General features: G+C 42.1%; 1 protein-coding gene and 1 non-coding gene across 5 annotated transcripts in view; both read right to left on the reverse strand.

Moving 5' to 3' along the window:
- Positions 1-19,265, reverse strand: part of ST6GALNAC3 (ST6 N-acetylgalactosaminide alpha-2,6-sialyltransferase 3) — a 544,206-nt gene that overhangs the window by 491,257 nt on the left and 33,684 nt on the right. The gene's annotated exons all lie outside the window — the stretch shown is intronic.
- Positions 13,638-13,801, reverse strand: LOC133089308 (U1 spliceosomal RNA). The gene has a single exon (XR_009700681.1). It is a non-coding gene; the product is annotated as a U1 spliceosomal RNA (small nuclear RNA).

Here is a 19,265-nt window from a genome sequence, read left to right on the forward strand (position 1 = left end):
TTCCCCAGAGGGAGTTGTTTGGGCCTCTCCATGCTGCTTGGGCTCCTGTAACACCAGCTTCCTTGTTTACACAACCACCCACATCTTTGAGGTCACGCATTTCACAAAGCCCACCACAATGAGCACACAAAAATCTTAAAGATGATGCCAGAAATCTATTTCCTACCTCAAAACTTCCCTTTTAAAAGCATCACTGCAGATCTGGGAAAATGAATTTTGTTTTAATCATTTTCTTACGTTTCTCTGAGTTTTGGAAGTACAAGACCTAGTTTACTGAAGGCATGAAGGTTACAAGGCTCCTGGACTCGAGAAGGCTGAAACAAGACATTTATAAAAGATCCTGGCTGGAGTTGTTTAGAACTACCATCTGAATGTCCACTGTCCACTAGGTGCTAGGTACTTAATATGTACACTCTTTTTCATTTATTTATTTATTTTTCCTTCTGTGACTGGTTTATTTTCTTTTTTTTTTTTGAATTTAATTTTATTTATTTGTTTATACAGCAGGTTCTTATTAGTTATCCATTTTATACACATCAGTGTATACATGTCAATCCCAATCTCCCAATTCATCCCACCACCACACCCCCTCCACCACTCTCCCCCGCTTGGTGTCCATACGTTTGTTCTCTACATCTGTGTCTCTATTTCTGCCCTGCAAACTGGTTCATCTGTACCATTTTTCTGGGTTCCACATATATATGTTAAGATATTTGTTTTTCTCTTTCTGACTTACTTCACTCTGTATGACAGTCTCTAGATCCATCCATGTCTCTACAAATGACCCAATTTCGTTCCTTTTTATGGCTGAGTAATATTCCATTGTATATATGTACCACACCTTCTTTATCCATTTGTCTGTCGATGGGCATTTAGGTTGCTTCCATGTCCTGGCTATCGTAAATAGTGCTGCAATGAACACTGTGGTACATGACTCTTCTTAAATTATGGTTTTCTCAGGGTATATGCCCAGTAGTAGGATTGCTGGGTCGTATGGTAGCTCTATTTTTAGTTTTTTAAGGAACCTCCACACTGTTCTCCATAGTGGCTGTATCAATTTACATTCCCACCAACAGTGCAAGAGGGTTCCCTTTTCTCCACACCCTCTCCAGCATTTGTTGTTTGTATATTTTCTGATGATGCCCATTCTAACTGGTGTGAGGTGATACCTCATTGTAGTTTTGATTTGTGTACACTCTTTTAATTCTTAACATATCATGGCACGGTAAATATTATTATCCCCATACTATAGACAAATTAATGGAAATACAGAGAAGTGACATCATGTGCTCAGAATAAAGGTGGAGCTGGGTCTCTAACTCATGGTTCTGACTCCAAGGCCCACACTCTTTCTTCTGTTAGATGTTGCTTCCCAGAGCAGCAGTCAGAGAACAGTACCCATTATATGAGTAAGGAGATGCTCACTTGATTATAAAAAAAAAAAAAAAAATGCACTTCATCATGAAATGTACTCCCTTACGTCTGTAAGAGACATTCATTCCTCACCAAAGGAAAACAAATGAAAGAAAGAAGGACTTTTCCCTTAAGGTCATCAGTACCAAGTTTCATGGTTAGTAATTAATTCCATTTGAAACAGGGCCTTAAGGTTAATGAGTGAGTAAGAGAAAGAGGGAAAGAAACGTAGAGGAGAAGCATAAAAATGACACTAAAGAGATGGAAAGGCTTGGAGAGGGAAAGTATTAAGAAAATAGAAGACTTTGTGTGTTCTGTTTTTCTTGAAATATTAGGAGTAACTTCCTTATCAGCAAGACTCTTGAGACAGAACTCTGAAAACATCTTTCAAGGCAAAGAAATGAGGCCCTTTACTATCTGGGGAGGGTTTCTATATTAACTTAAGTCTTGCAAATCCAATAAGATTTCCAGACAGACTCCCAGGAGACCTCGCTGTCTCCAACACCAGCAGGAAGATTTACACTAACTGAATGTGGCTCTTCCACAGGGCCCGCTCAACTGGCTCCATCTATCTAAACAGGATTCTAACATAGAAACTGGGAATTAAAGTAGGAGACTGGAGACTGGTGGGTGTCAGTGAATACCTTAGCAAGGGCACAAGTCATATCCTGACTGGTATCTAAAAATATATCAGGATGAAGCAGATCCTGCTGTTAAAGAGAAGGCAGAGACACAAAAAGGAATCATCCCCAGATCTGCAAAATCTGAGAGGATGCCAGAAGCAGTCCACAACAAAGATTTTGAACCCAGCTACAAAAGAGTCTGCTGTCTGCGGATGGGAAACACATGCTTTTTTGTACAGAGAAACCCACTTCTGATCTTCTGACTGTATTCTAGGTACTGAAATAAGATGACAAAAGATTCTTTATGGCTCCTTCCAGAGGGACAACAGAGTCTTGCACTGCAACTTGAAAGGAGTTCAATGTGAAGCTGAGTCCCAAACCACCATTCATATTCTGATCACCAGCACTCAGTGTTTCATCATTCTGCTGTATCTGTATCTAAACATTTTCAAATCCTCAGACCCTACCAAAGTCATGAACAATTTGGTGGGATGCAGTGCAGACGCAGTGCCAACACAGCCCAGAAACACAGTGAGACACCACCTGTGTCTTCCTGCAGAGGAAGGAAGTAGGAATGGACTGGACATTAAATGGTTATATAACGTAGAGAACACTTCTAAATCACACCTTCTAGTAGACATGAAGTATACCGTTCAGCGAGAAACAAAGCCCATCTTGTATGTTTCATGTTGTCCTGTACCTATCTCCATCTCACACTTGGCCATTGTTCCTGGCAATCGCCTGGAAGTTAAATGCATCTTTTCAGGAGTTTCGGGTAAAATGCTGCACAGCCAGAAAAGAGAAGGGCGCCCATAGGGATCTTGTCTCATGTACATTTTGATTATAAAGTGTTCCAAATTTGCCAGTGGGTCTTAGGAAGTTCAGGTAAGAGCAGAACAGGTAAATGAAAGCCCCAGATACACACGAACACAAATAAAAATTATTCTGAGTCATTAAATGTGAACTCTTTCCCTCACCAGGTCTTTCACCACTATGTGCCGGTTCAGCCATATTGGTTGTTGGTAAATGGTGACTAACTCTGTGCCTCCCCACGATCTAGTAACTAAGCGGTGAGTAGCTAGCTGGTAGAGCAGAACCCAGCCCAGGGTGACGGCCAGCCAGCACTGTCCTGAGTGGCTGTGTTCATACTCCACCCACAGGCAAGGAGCCAAGGGATGCGAGTACGGCTTCCACTTCCTGTCCAATGTTCTAACTACCTCTAATAGTTGAATTAGTTATTCATTTACTCCACAAAGATGTACTGAAGTTCTTGCATGGGTTAGACATTGTACAGGCCCTTGTAATACACATAAACAAGAAAGACAGACTCCCTGATCTCCTGGATTCATAGACTAAAGGGAAGGGAAAGACAATTAAACCAACAGTTGCAGCCCAGCATCATCATCAGGATAGTGGTAGAGGAAGCCTGGAGCACAATGGGAACACCTAACCTAAACTGAGAAAGTTAGCCAAGGCAAGGCAAGGGAAGGCAGTCCTGTGAGGCATAAAGAAAGTCTGGTTTGGCTAGTGGGTAGGGAGCTGGGGCTGGTGGGGAGAAAAGCAAGAGATGAAGCTGGAAGGACTGGCAGAATCCAGAAAACACAGGTCCTTGTAGGTCACGGAAAGGGATATGGACTTGATAAAAGCAAGGACTTTTATGTTCTACAAAGATCATATTTGTTGTACTGAAGAGAAGGGTCCTGGAGGGAGCAAGACTAGAGACAATGAGGAAGGAAGTGGGGAGACTGAGGCAGACATAGATAGAGAGAAGACGGTGTCCTGAGCTACTGCAGTAGCAGAGAATGTGGAGAAAAAAGGGTGGACTCAAAAAGATTTAGAAGCAGAATTGATGGGCCTGGGTATTGACTAGATGTAGGGACGTAAGAGAGAGGCAACAAGGATATTATTGCCTGGGTACCTGACTTGGAGAAATGGATGGATGTTAGCACCACTCCTAAGATTTGAAGACAAAACAGGACAAAAACAAACATGGGAGGAAGAGTCAGAGTCTCACTGAGGACATGCTGAGCTTTGAGGTACCTACAGGGCAACCCGGTGAAGTCATCCAGGAAGCAGCTGAGTTAATGATGTCAGGAGGGGGGTTGGGGCAGAAGACACAAATTTGGGTGTCATCAGTCTAAAGATGGTAAATGAAGCCATAAACATGGATGGAATCATCCAAGGAGAGGAAAGTGAGAAGGGGAGGGAAGTGAAAGAAGGCTGAGGTCAGAACTGTGAGATCGCTCCCATTTAGGGCTGGCTGACTGAGAAGAGCCTGCAGAGGAGCCCCAGAGAAAGACCAGAGGATGGTAAAAATGAGGCAAAGTGCCAACCAGCAGCCACTTGGTGATCAGTAGTCCCAGTGCCTGAAACCTGAACAGGACTCGATTAGTGGGTCCAGGACCACAAAGGCAAGGGGTAAGGAGAGGAGGGGAAGTTTTTAATTCACTTGATCTTCTGCTCTAAGAATGGATTACAGCAGACAGAAATCTTGTTAGCTCCTTATAGGTTGAGAGGGGCTATCCCAGAAAAATACAATGCAGGCCATGAATGTAAGCCACATTTGTAATTTTAAATTTTCTAGTAGTTACAGTAAAACAGTAAAAATAAATAGGTGAAATTAATTTTAGTATCATACTTTATCTAACCTAATATAGCAAAACATTATCATTCACTAAGTAATCGATATAAAAAATTATTAATGAGGTATTTTACATTCTTTTTTTTTTTTTTTTTGGTATTAAGTCTTTGTCATCTGGTGTGTATCTTACTCTTACAGCAGATCTCATTTGGACTAGCCACATTCCAAGTGCTCAGGAGCCACACGTAGCTGGTGGCTACCATATGGGACGAGGCAGGTTTGCAGTTTACACACAAACACTTTACCTTTCCCCAAATTTTATTTAAACAGATAAGGACTCTGAAAAAGTGTATGATCAACAAGAGCTCTCTCTCTGAAAGGCCTAGGTAGCAAGCAGGATATCAAATCCAGATGAAGGAGAATTGGAACAGTTAGGGAGCTTTTTTTATTTTTAACACTGTCACAAAAGGAAAAGAAGTTGGGAACAGGCTGACCTCGTGCTCGTTGCTCAACGGGGCAGCAGATGACAGCTGCTGTGAAATGGAGATCAGAGCTGGTTCCCTGTTAGGAATAAGTCAATACAGCTTTTTAATACACGGTAGGTGGAGTACTGCACGTCACCATCCAGGGACACGCTACGTTACGCAAGGTCAGGTGGGGGGAACTGCAACCAACCCCTCTCTGGCCCAGTCAATGCCTCTAAAAGGATTTCTAGCTGGAGCTTCTCGGAATGTTTAGTCATCTCTTCACATCACCTTGAAAGGGTGCATGTGATTTCCTCATCATGGGGATGCTAACAGGACTTGGCTCTGGCTCTCCTCCCACCCCAAGCTCATCATCAGTGAGATGGGTGCCCAGGAAGGAAGGGCGGATGGAGATGAATCGAATTGCCCAGCTCAGGATCACCGGGCACTCCAGAAACCATAGTCAGGAGCCCAGCTCAATTTGCTGGCCTCACTGCTCCAGCTTAGACCTCACAGCTGCACCTGAAACTAAGAGCATTCTTTTTCTCTTCAGATAACTCCAAAAGTTGTTACTTAGAAACTCTCATCCCCCAGGGAGAGGAAAGGGGGAAATGTTAACACCTAAACTTAGGAAATGGAAGCAGATTCAGGCCTACCCCTCCAGCCTTCTGTCTCACATGTCCTTACCTTCCCCACCTCCCATTTCATACTTTGGTAATAACATACAGCTGGTGCCCCCCCTCACGCCCGTGCTTGCATACGCACACACGTGCACACACACACACACACACCCCCCCCAAGACGAGAGGCAGAATAGTGTTTGTGTAGTTAATAGATTAGGCTTTGAAGACAAATCCAAATCTCACTGCTGACACTTGCTAGCTGTGTGACCTTTGGCAAATGACCTCTACTACTAGTTTCCTTACCTGAAAAATGGGGAGAATACCATGCCAACCTCACAGAAATGTGTGAGGATTAAAATGAGGTAATGTACTGAATAAGCGTAATAGAAATTAAAATGAGTAGAACTGACCCTGGAACATGCTAAGAAGTATATAAGTGATTACTATTACTTATTATACCACTATACGGTGTTCCATAAGTGGTAGCTATGATTATTGTTCTTAAAATCTCTACTCCTTTCTTCAAAGCTAACCTAGCTATTACCTCATTCTGCTGTCTTTTTCTGTCAATGCCACTCTACCAATCCCCTAAGTGCCACACATAAAAGCACACTCACACACTCATTTAGATTTGCTGCCCCTCCCTGGGCAGCTGGTACTTCACATGCTGCCCATTCTTAACTCAATGGTGCTATATACAGTAACTATCTGCTTATGGTCTTTGTCACTTTCCTACAGCAATGCCTCTTAAATGCTTTGAGGAGGTAATATGTGAGCAGAGACAGGAAAGAAGGGAGCGAGGGAGCCATGTAGATATCTGAGGGAAGGATGTCCTAGGCATGATTAAGAAACAGCAAGAGAGCTGGCATGGCCAGAGCAGAGTGAGTAAGGCAGAGAGAGGAGAGGAGGTCAGAAATGCAAGGCCAAGGGGGCCAAACGGTAAGGTCCATAACCCATGGAAAGGGATGTGGATTTTTTTTTCTGAGTGAGATATAAACTTCCTGGAGGGCTTGTACAGAGGAGTGGTGTGGTCTGACCCACATTTTTAAAGGCCATTCTGGCTGCTGTGTGGAGAACAAACAGTAGGGAGGCAAGGGTGGACACAGGGAGACCAGATGAAAAGGCTTGAGCATCAATGGTCCAGGTGAGAAAGGGTGGTGGGCGAGGTGGTGATGGCAGAGATCCCAACAGGACTTGCTGATGGACTGGATGAAAAAAAACAGAGGACAACACCTTGGTTTTGGCCCTAGAATCTGGTGTGGTAAGCCAGCTAATGGCTCCCAAAGATACCTATATTCTAATCTCCAAACCTGTGAATATGTTATCTTCCATGGCAAAAGAAACTTGCTGATGTGTTTAAATTAAGGACCTTGAGATGGGGAGATGATCCTGGATTATCTGGGTGGGCCCAATGTATCTCAGGGGCCCTCATAAAGGAAATATGGAGGCAGGAGGGTCAGAGTGAGAGAAGGAGATGTGACAATGAAAGCAGAGGTCAGAGCGATGCAGGGCCAGTAGCCATGGAATACAAGCAGCCTCCAGAAGCTGGAAAAGATAGGGAAATGGAGACTGCAGTAGGAATGCGGCCCTGCCGAGCCATTTTAGAACTCTGACCTCCAGAACTGTGAAATAATAAAATTAGTGTTGTTTTAAGGTAGTGGTAACTTGCTACAGCAGCGACAGGAAACTAATATACCTGAGTTTACTATGATGCCATTTATTGAGACAGAGAGCACTGGAAAAGGTGCGGGAATCAGGAGCTCTTGTTAGGTCATGCTGGATTTGAGGTACTCATTAACCAATCCAAGTGGAGATACCAAATAGATAGATGATGACTAAGGCTGCAGCTTAGAGGGAAATGGGAACTTCATGTGCCCTTGGGCAAGTCCTTTAATTTCTCTGAGCTTCAGTGTCTTCCGTAAAATGGAGTTATATCTTATTTATCCACCTCAAGGATCAAAGGAGACATTTTATGCAAGTGTTGAGAGTGCGCCACTAATATAAGGCATTTATTATTCCTATAAATTGGCCTCTAACCCAAAGGCAACGGGAGTCATTTTTCAAAGACTTTTAAAGTCTTCCGTCTCTGCAAAGCTCCACAGAATGCACAGAGCAGCAACTGGAGGAGGAAACACCAGATAACCCTGGACACACCCCATTAATAGACTGTAAGGAAAATCCCACCCCCAGTACTCTCATCACCTGCCTCTCTCCCCCCCAAATCCAGCCACACCAGACTAGCTGTGAATTGCTATACCCAACAGCTGAGTGATGGGGATTGTATATTTTATTTCCTACTAAATGGTGAGTGGGTTTGAAAGGGCCTCAGAGCCCAGTCAAAAAACTCCAAGCTCCCACCAAATGCAGGATCCACTCATTCGTTCATTGTACAACGCTTTGCTGAGCCCAGGCTGAGGTCAAGCCCTGTGCTAGGACGGTCAGGTAGAGTGGAACACAAGGTAGGGAGGTGCTCCCAGACCCTATCCCTCCTAGAACCTCCCATCCACCCTGTGAGGGAGGCATTTGCTCTTCACAAGGCTCTGGAGTCCTATGGACCTTCCACTTAAGGGGCGCTCTGGGGCCAATTCCCAAACCTACTTGACTCTCAGTTTCATCATCTATAAAATAGGGACTGTAATCCCTGGAAAGCACTTAGCATAGTACTTCATACCCATTAAGCGCTCAATAACTGGAAGCTTTAATTGTTATAGTTAATGTTATTCAAGTATCACCTACATTTTTTTTAATAAACAGCCTAAAATGTGTCTTCTGAAATACCCAGTATGACAGAGTATACTGGGTATGCTCCTCCTGACAGCCTTAAAATATCTGAAGGCAGATTTTATTACCCCTTTTCATCTCTCTTCCAGGGCAAATATACCCAATTCCTTTATCCTCCCTCACAGAACCCAACTCCTAGAACTTCTTCCCACCCTCATTGCTTGTTCCTTTGTGTATTATGTTTGGCTGCAGCCCTCTTAAAATATGGCCCTCCATGGAACCCAGGAGTCTGACCAATGTCAAGTATAACGGAACCATCATAGAGTAAACGTCTAGAATTAAAGGACTTAACAATCATTGCTTCAATTATTCATGAGCAATCCCAAAGATCCATGACACGTTCTCGTGTGAAATTTCACTGAAGTACAAATTTGGCTCAACTACATGATGCAACCAGTGTTTGGGGCAATCATTTAGAATCCAGGTGCCCAGCATCTTTCTAGCAATAAAACTTGGAGATTCCCTCCTTGTCCTTGGGTGCAATAATACCTGCGAAGTGATTACAAACTCAGGTTTCTTGTGAAAATTTGCCATCAAGCAAAGGAAGATACTTTAGTAAATAAGGCTCTGCATAGGAAACACATGATCCCTAACAGAAATATGATTTGGGACAAACAAGGATCTGTATAAACATTTCCATATTCACAAGTCTGAAGGTTTGGGATGGCCTCAAACTGTATCTTTCGCAAATGTCATGTGCCCTCTGTATACATATCAATGAAGCCAAAGAATGAGCTAGATCTTCTACACATGAAATAGGCAACGCTGTGTGTACAAAACTGAATTAAGAAACAGGTCCCTGACTTCCACAGCCAGCTCTGCCAGGCACTGCCTGACCTTAGGAAACTGCCACTCTTCTGGGTCTCAATCTCTCTGCCTATCAAATGAGAGGTTGGAATGAGTCAAGAATTCTTCACCTGCTGTCCAGGGACAGATAGGTCAGGGGAGATGTTTACCCACTGAAGTTTTAAAGATATGGATATGTACATTTTAAGGATAAAAGAGCCATAGCATTTATCAAATTCTAGGCATTGTGGTAACTGCTTTACATAATAATACCCATAATAATTGCTAATATTAAAAGCTTACTATGTGCTTCATAAATATTATTTTACTGAGGCATAATAGTCTAATGCAGTAGGTACTGTTAGTAACCCATTTTATTTAGAAAGATCAGGTAACTTGCTTGAAGTCACTCAGCGTGTGAAGAGGAGAGGTGGGGTTTCCACACAGGCCTGAATCCACAGAAGCCTGTTCTTCTCCGCTGTACTACACTGTTTCACGATGAGCTCAGTAACTAGGTAAGAGGACTCCTTGGTATCACACCACCGGAGAACTGTCTTTAATTTGCCTATTTTCAGGCTAGCACTTTCTCCAATCTCAGCAGTGGTTGGCAGAGGCTGGTCATTCAAATGAGCAGGCCCAGAGGCCAGACCAGCGCGAGTGGCCCTGCCATTAGCAAAGCTGCCCACTCCAAGAGCTGCAAGCGCAGCAAAGACTGAATTCAGAAAATGTAGTCGGTCATGCTTACAAATAAACCACATTTTTTATTTATGCTAATACTATTGCTGTTTGTATCGCCTTTAAAAAGAAATAAGACCTGAGTGGGCTTTAAAGACTCAGATGAGAGAGAATACTACAGGTAAAAAATTTCACTTCGTATTAAGTTTTTACACTCAAATCCGTAAATTATCTTGTTAAAGTGTTTCTGCTTATGCAGCAGTTTCCTTGGAACACATTTTCATCCTTGGGAAATGTTAGATGAACTGAATTTCTCCAGTTCCTTTGTATCCTCAAACTAAACTAGAGGATAATTGACTTTCCATGACTTCACAAGCTTTGAGGCCCACTTACAATCAGAAGATGGGCCTAAAGCAGAATTGTAATATATGTCTATAAATGTCTGCACACACAGAAAAAAATAATTTTACATTAGTCACTGAAACTGACTCTGGCTAATTTTAACAAAAAGTGGGGAGAGAAGATTTTTTAGAGCAATACTATTATATTGTGGAATCCAAGGCTAAGATACATACTAGAAAGGTCTAGAACCAAGGCCTGGAGCATGTGGAGGACTCAGGAATAGGTTCTGTGGCTCTGATTTCACCTTAAAGCAAATCTGTGGATTTGCTTCATTCCTCCATCTCTGTGTCTCAAGCCACCTGACAGAACATGGCCTCCAAAGAGCTCTGCACTTTTGTCCCCTATTTCAGCCACCAGGAGAGAAACTAACTTCTCTTTCTCAGTGCCAATTCCAATACCCCAGGGAATCAAATAAGAAAAACCCCTGGATCAATCCACTGTGGTTCAGACACAGAGTAGCCTAATGCAGCATGAGTGCTTCCATGATAATCATGGAGATAGAGTGATAGGGAAGCAATTTCCAAAACAGCAAGGGGGCTAACGGAGGGGTGGCCAAACTACACGCAAATGAAATAATATGTGTCCCCTACACATCCTTCCTGAAGTAGACATTTAAATCAACTGAAAGCTCCTAGCTCACAGAGTCCAAAGCCCTCAACGTGGCTAGGAGCCTCACCATCTGGCCCCTGACCTCTGTTCTATCTGCCCTGGGGGTACACTCACCCTCCCGCACTGAGCTGTAGTCACTGCATCTCTACAATGACAAAGTTCCTTCTCACTTCAAGGTCTTCACATAAAGTCACCACACTCTCCATCCCTCCCACCTAGCTACTTCCCCCTAGCGTATCTTCCACTTAGACTTCCTCATAACACCTATACCAGACCAGATCACAACTTCAATTAAAAGGCTGTGTAGCCACTGCTATATTCAAAACAGATGACCAACAAGGACCTACTACATAGCACAGGGAACTCTGCTCAATATTCTGTAATAACCTAAATGGGAAAAGAATTGGGAAAAGAATTTGAAAAAGAACAGATAGATGTATATGTATAACTGAATCACTTCGCTGTACACCACAAACTAACACAACACTGTTAATCAACTATACTCCAATATAAAATAAAAAATTTTTATAAAAGCTGTATAGCTTTTCAGTTGATGGTTTTTTCTTGCCTCTCATACTGTAAACTTAATGAGAACAGAGCCTATCTCTCCTCTCTGAATCTAATTCCACAGTGCCTAGTATGGTGCCCTGCAATAGCAAACGCTCAAAAATTAGTTAATGCATATTTTCAAATGAAAAGCTGAGCAAGTGAACCAGGCCAAATCCTAAACTTTCAAATGTAACGGTATCCAAAAGTTAAGAGTAGCCTAGAATTAAATAAAGTATTTCTCACACCTCATTTTCCAACTCAGAACACTTCCACAGACAGGAACCAATTGGCAGGTGATGGGTGGCAAGGACAACCCCAAAGGCACAAGGGATGCTTTGTTACACCACGGCAACCCTGAAAACAAAGTCAAACTGTGGTCCACCAAGAAGCAGAGTTTCTGCACTCGAAGAAGCCAAGTACATGTTCCGGTCCCCAGTGCTTTTCTGACAACAGACTATTAGCCACTCACCTGAAAACCAGAGACCCCAAAACATCAAGCCTCTTTTCAACCTAAAATCAAAAGATACATTACCAAACGACCATTGCTTAAGACCTACAGCCCCTGTTAAGTGTAAATGACTTCTTCTGTGGTTTTACTACTAAGTGTGACTTTGGAATATGATTGCCATGTAGTAAATTTAAATTCTTCTGACATTAAAAAAAATTATAGCTACTCCAAATCAGTCATAAATCATTGGGGGTGAGAGTTTGCTACCCAATTTACTTAAAGACATACTAAAATATACTGACACAGAAAATACATGAAAACCAAGCCTAAGCTCCAAAGGCCAAACTTCCACCATGAAGTGCCTGGAAATATGTCCTGAAACATAATACATCTAACAAGTGATTCTACAGTAACAGTCTCACTTATTTTTTTCTTGAAAAAACAAGCCCAATTCTAAAAGGTAGAGAACAAAATATGAACTGTGTCATTATTTTAAGTGAAGATAAAGTTGCCAGGTCAATTATCTGCTATTATGGGGATTCTCTCTTCTTGATCTCAGCACACTTTGTACTCTCTTTAGGATATCTCCTCTACTTAGCAAGCTCTCAGATCCAGGAGAGGAAACTTATCATTTCCATACACTCTTCCATATGTCCCTTTCTTTGTTAGTTCTTTCCATGTAGGTTTTTTCTTCAGCTGCACAAATATCTTCTCTTAAAAGTAATACAGAGTACTTAATTATGTACCCTTCATTTTAGTAAGACTTATATTTTGTAATGAGGAAAAAAAAATATGCTCACGGTAGAAGTTGTAAAACTAGAGAAAACCAGAAACAAGAAAATAAGCACCTCTCATTCCATCACTCAGAAGTTTAGTTAACACTACTCTGGGCCTGGTGTAGGACACAGTCCTTGTTCTAGGAAAGAAACTGATAACCAAGCATTACACAAGTAATGAATTGCAATTCTGATAAATGCTACAAGGAAAAAAACACAGGATAGGATGCTATGAAAACTATAATGGGACCACTTACTCCAGTTAATATCTTGGTGCCAATGCTTCCTATACTTTTTCAGAGAAACTGTTAAATATACATAAGTTTTTATCCACCTGGGATTGGATAGTACATACGATTTGAAGATAAAAATTTCATTTGTCATTTCCAAAGCTAACTTCCACAGACAAAGGAGTTGTTTATCTCAGAATTTCTCTAAGAATTCCCAGGAAACAACAGTAGGCAAAACAGCCATCAATGAGTTAACAAATGGCCACAGATGAAATCAAGGAATTATGTTTTCAGGATCACTCTGAAGCAGTCAAATAACCTCTGGCCAAAAGGAAGCCATTGTTGAGAGCTGGAAGAGGTCATCACATCATACCAAAGGTATAATCAAAAGCATATAAGAACACATTCCAGATTCTTCTTCTTCTTCCTTCCAGGGTCTTACAAAGTTGCTCACCCACCATTACTTTATCAGAGTTCTAGGTTTGCAGAGAAGATCCCATAACAATGTCATTTGGGAACTCCTCCACCTCATCTGTCCTTTAAGATCTAGATAGATAGGAACCCCCTCAACTCCATGCCCAGTAGAAATACAAATCTCTCACTTAGATTTCTGCAGATTTCTATATGAGGCTATGTTCTCATGGTCAAACTCTGCCTACAGGATTTTATTTCCATATCTGATATCTCTGTTACACTCAGCATTAATTTAGACAAATGACGCAGTCGAGTTTCCCACATTTTGGGGAAATCGTAGGGCTCACCACACCCGAGTGTAATGGATGAGCCTCACCCTGGGAAAACCACCTTCTTGATCATGGTATCTCCCCTGCCAGGTAAGTATTCAAGTTTATTTTTGAAATGTGTTTAGGTACCGGTCTCTACCTCCTTCATAAAAGAAGCAAGACTTCTAATTCATAATAAGTGATATCATTCTAATTCCCCTAGGAGTATCAGTATCCAGGTTTACATTCACATTAAGGTTTATAAGTTATAGATAACTGAGATCAGATTCTTTCCCGAGAGCAAGATTCCAGGGGAGGAGAGGATGTGGACAATATGAGGGAACTAAAAGAATGAAAAGGAATTACAATGAGGCCCTGTGGGTAGAAGGTAGAGAAAGAAGAAATGAGCATGGCCAGCCCCGTTGGTTTCCATCCAGATATCAAGAAGCAAACAGACAAATTAAACTTCAATGATAATTCTCAGCTCACTGCCTGATCTTCTCATAGTGTGCCTTATAATTTTAAAAATGAATGTTTAATTTAGTACATTTTCCAATACTTTCAAATGGCCATTTTTTTTACAGTGGAAATTCATCCTAATAATTTGTTAGTAGAAGCAACCAGAGAAGTAAGAGTAATGTGACCCCTTTCTAAACCTCAAAGAACAAACTCCTCAGCCTTATCCTCAGCTAGGCTCTTCTTAACCTTCTCAGTCAGTTCCTATGCTTCAGAAGAAATTTCCCGTCTCGGTTTTCAGGGAAGAATGACTTCACCCAGGCTCTGCGTGGTGCCCTGGCAGGCAGGCAACGCCAGGAGCAAGCAACGCAGATATGGCGTCAGCCACAGGGCTCAGCCTGAGAGGGGATCTGCCAGGCCAGAGAGGAATCTGGGTTCTCCAAAATGCTACAGGAAAAGAGTCTGGCACCGAGCAGAACACACCACCCAATGGTCAGGAGCCACTGAAGACTTCAGGAAGGTGAAGACTCCTTTGAGCAGAACATTCCAGAATGACGTATGGGAAGCTCTAGATAATGAGTCCCTTTGACCAATTATACCGTAGCTCCTAAAAACAAATGACAAATGTCCAGCCCTGGGATCTCATGCCCTTTCCACCTCACCTCAGTTTACAGGAGGCTCTGGTTTTCTGCGTGGAAACACAATGCCACTCTAGCTTGAGAACTCTCCTGTTACTCTTACTGGAGAGGGAGCAGTGAGTGTGTAACCAGAAAGTCAGCAAAATATTCCATTTGCTTTTTTGTAACCAGTCAACTTCTGTTTATGACGGAAGTCAGTGCAAACCACAACAGCAATGAAGCCCAGGTACTGTGGTTCTCTTCCTGTATTCTAGGACTCTGAGTGATGTATGATTCCTCCTAGGAATGCAAAGGATGCACCAGACCTGTCAGAGAAACTATAAATCATCCAAGAAAATAAGATGGAAACAGAGTCAATGAAACCCCTCCTAGAGTGGCAGCTTTCTGATTAGCTGTCATACTGCTGTGGACTAAGGAACCCCAAAGGAAGATGCTCTTTTCCTTTAGGTGTAAAAATCTTCATTTTCTTCAGACATTACACACACACACATACACGTACACAAACACATCTACAGATCTGAGAACTCACTGTATTGGTATTACCTTTTTCAAAATGACTGAGACTTACCTAACACACTATGCCTAACCATACCTGAGATTTTCTTTTTCCTCTCTCCTAGGACCTTTATTTCAAACAAAGTATTTAAATTCCCCATAAAATATTTTAGAGACCCTACATACCAAGTTTCAGAAGGCTGATGGATGAAGACAGCACCTTTGCTAAGGACACCTCTTTGATCATGAGTAATTCTGCATAGTTACTTTCTTTCTTTTTTAACAGCCTTGTATAGTTTCAGTGATGAACAAACAGAACTTGGCTGAACACAGTGTCATCCAAGAATCTGGGTTGAATTTCTCTCTATATTCATAAATGAAGAAGGCCTTGATTTGGAGATTAGAATGTGATTAAACAAGAAAGGTGGTACATCACAAAGCTGGGGCTCCTAGCTGGGAGTCTTCAGATGGGCTTCAAAGGTCCATGAATCCGTTCAAACTACATGCAAGGCTGTGGATTTTTATGGAAAAAGAATCCATAGCTTTCAATAAAAGCATCGGTGAGCCAATGAAATTCAGGAACCTTAAGGAGTACAGGCAATAACCGTTCGTTGAATAAATGAATAAATGAACTCAGGGAGAGCAGCTTACCACCAGTCATAACCTTCCACGATCAAATTCTTCTTTGGAAGCACTTTAAAGAAGATAGTGGAAAGAAAATTGGAGATACTGAGCCATTACCACATATGTAAGAGCCAGGCTCTGACCAAGTTGCCGTTCTGTCCCTCAGTTCTTTTACCAAACATTACTCTTTATATATAACTCTTTTCCACACTTTTGAAAATTGCTTCAAGTATTAGGGCTCTGTAGCCTAGATGCCAGGAGAGCTAAATGTCTCCAGACAGAATGTCAGAATGTGAGCTGCAAGGATAATGGAAAGGCATATAGGAGCAAAAAGACAAGGACGGGAAGTACATTGGGGTGCAGAAGGAAGAAGTAGGTGGAAAAAAGAACCTAGACCTGCCACAGAAGCTTCCATTCTTCTCCACGTCGCATCTTTGTAAAAGCCTATGCACATGGGCTACCCACTCTGGTCCACCCACAGGACTATATGTAAACATGAGGTGGGCTAGAGAGTAGGGCAATTGGAAAAAGGGGCTCAGTCATAAAGAGGTGCATACTGATTAATAAGGAAGGAAGTGGGAGCAGGAGCAAGCAGAAAGATGCCTCTACCTACCAAGAATAATAAGAACACAAGCATAATACCACATACAAGAATATTTACCAGGCAAGGAAATAATCACGGTATCAAGGGAGAGTAGAATAGTTGTTAAGAACACATCCTCTGGTGGCAGACCAACCTGAGGTTGAGCGGGGGGCTGTACTTCCTAAGACTGTGTCCTGGGCAAGTTACTGAACATTCCGAGCCTCTGTTTAAACCCTCCTCAGGGAAATGAGGATAAAAATAGGACAGCTATCATTGGGTTACTGATTATTATGAGATAAAATGAGAATGCATTTAAAGAATAATGTGTTTGATGAATACTTAATCAGCAACAGTTGCTTTTATTCTCATCAGCCATGTACTCATGGGATTAGTCAGAGAAGAAGTTAGTCCGCAAAGAGGGGCCCAGCCCACTCAGACTTGGAGACGTGCATGTACTACAACTGCAAACCAGCCCTGGAAATTTCCTCCATGACCAATTAAACCCTACCCGGTTGGTGAAGACCCTGAGTAAGGCCTATGTTTCTTTCCATAAACTCATGAGTGGGGAGCATGTGATGACTATTCTTTTGGCTCACAGGAAGGGAAAAACAGAAGTTAATTTCTCAGAAAGATAGCAAAAAATTGTCTTTAGGCTCTTCAGAATGTACAAATCTCAGACACAGGGAAATATATATGTGTTCCCTTTTCAGAGTGAATACTGCCACACACATATTTCCCTTGACAGCAGCAGTGAGCCTGGGGCAGGAAAGATGCTTAGGAAGTGCCACTATTTTATTTATTTATATACTTCGGTCCCCTGATTTCAGTCATCATTCTCTGTCCCAGACTGCTGTCATTGTTATTAATAAGTTCACTCTCGTCCATCTAAAAATTAACATTCCTCATACCTGAATAATGGATTTTCTGTTTGCTTAATTCAAAAAGGCAAAAAAAGGTATTTTGTTGCTATTGTTCCGCCTCACCTCACCAAGTGACATGATTATTCAGCTCACGAAGAACTTGGCTGCACCATCCGATGATTCCTGCACAGAGCCCTGCAGGCCATCAACAGAATCACGTGGAGGACACAGTCATCCCAAGCACAAGGCACACCGCTGAGGTCAAAGCACAGACCAGGGCCGGCTCACAGAGCTCCAAGTCTGAGAAGCATAGCATAGGAAGGGAAATGACGGAGTTTCCAAGGTCATTTTATAGACTTCGCAAAACTTCTCTTGTCTGCCCCTCTTGCTCTGATCAACACTGTTCAATTTTTTAGGGATGAGGGCTAAAAAGGGAACAAAGATTTGCTCTGGGAGAGAATTTTAAGAAAACTAACTAAAACAATAATAATACCAATAATAGAAACAACCAACACTCATTAAGCATTCACTATGTGACATACCCTATGCTAGACACTTTACACAAATCAGCTCATTTAGGCCTTACACCCCCCAAATAAAGTAGATACTATTACTCTCCTGAATTTACGGATGGGGAAAGTGAGGGTTACAGATATCATATAACTGGGTAAACCAGAAAGTGACCCACAGTAGAGAGGCTTACAGAGAAGACCTACAATATAACACATCTAAAATCTTGCCAAGGCATCTCAAGAGGCTACACGGTCCTCAATAACATGGACAACATTGCTTTCTGCCAGGGAGTTTTGCCTTAATACTTAAACTTTGCTTATCCCAATCAATGATAGGGAGGTTCAATCTCTATTACCATAAAACCCAAATTATAGGAAATGTATATGTACAATGCAATAAAGTGCTGGCATAAGTTCAAGTGCATGAAACAGGAAACTCAACTTAAAGGAGCTTAGGCAACAAATGAAACTTATTAGTTCATGTACCAAAAAAGTCCTGCAGTAGGTCAAACTTTAGAGATGGTTTGATCATTGCTCCGGCTCAGCCTCTCTGCAATTCTTTCACCTTTGCCCTGCTCCTTGTGTCTGTGTCATCCTTAGGCTGGTTTCCCTCATGGAAGCAAAATGGCTGCAGCAGCACCAAGCCTCACATGGGCAGCTCAGACCATGCAGAGAAAGAGCAATTTTCTCTTTCTCAAACAAAAGTCCTGTGCATCACACTGACTTGACCAATTTAGATCACATGCCCAGTGCTGACCTCATCAACATAGACAGGGAAAATGTTATACACTGACTTAAGTAATGACTGGGTGAGGTCTGCCCAATACTCCTCAAGAAGGATGGTATTTGAAAGATGGGTCCTGCCAATCAGGGTCCATCCCCCCCCCAGGTTAAGTGGCTACTATCGAATGAGGTATAAAATGGTTCCCAAAAGAATTATCTAGGCTCTGTGAGAAAAAGGAGGTGGATGCTAAAAAGTAATCAACTAATGTCCAAAAGTGTGCCAAGCAGAGAACGTCTGAAGGGACTATAATCATAAACACGTTAGAACAAATTGCATTTAATTTTGTATGTGGAGAAGTGGTCAAATGCTTGGGAAAAGTCTATTTACTTAAATAGGTTCAAGATTCCCTTTGTTTATATGATTCATTTGTTTAACCATGACCACCTTCAAAATAAGCACCAGTGTAGACTTTCAGCCAAGCCCTCCATCAGCCTCCAAATGAGCAAGAGCCATCTGCTTTAGCAACGTTTTCCTGATCCAATTCTCCCCACTCAATTTTCGTCTTTATCAGACATGTTTTCTTTTCAATGAACTCCCTGGCATCAACTGTGAACTTCAGAAGTCCTGGAGGGAGGCAGTACAGCAGAACAGTTAAGACCACAGGCAAGGGGAACACTGGGTTTCCTATGAG

Source organism: Eubalaena glacialis, chromosome 3, assembly GCF_028564815.1.
Source record: "Eubalaena glacialis isolate mEubGla1 chromosome 3, mEubGla1.1.hap2.+ XY, whole genome shotgun sequence".
In the NCBI taxonomy this organism is placed as follows: domain Eukaryota; kingdom Metazoa; phylum Chordata; class Mammalia; order Artiodactyla; family Balaenidae; genus Eubalaena; species Eubalaena glacialis.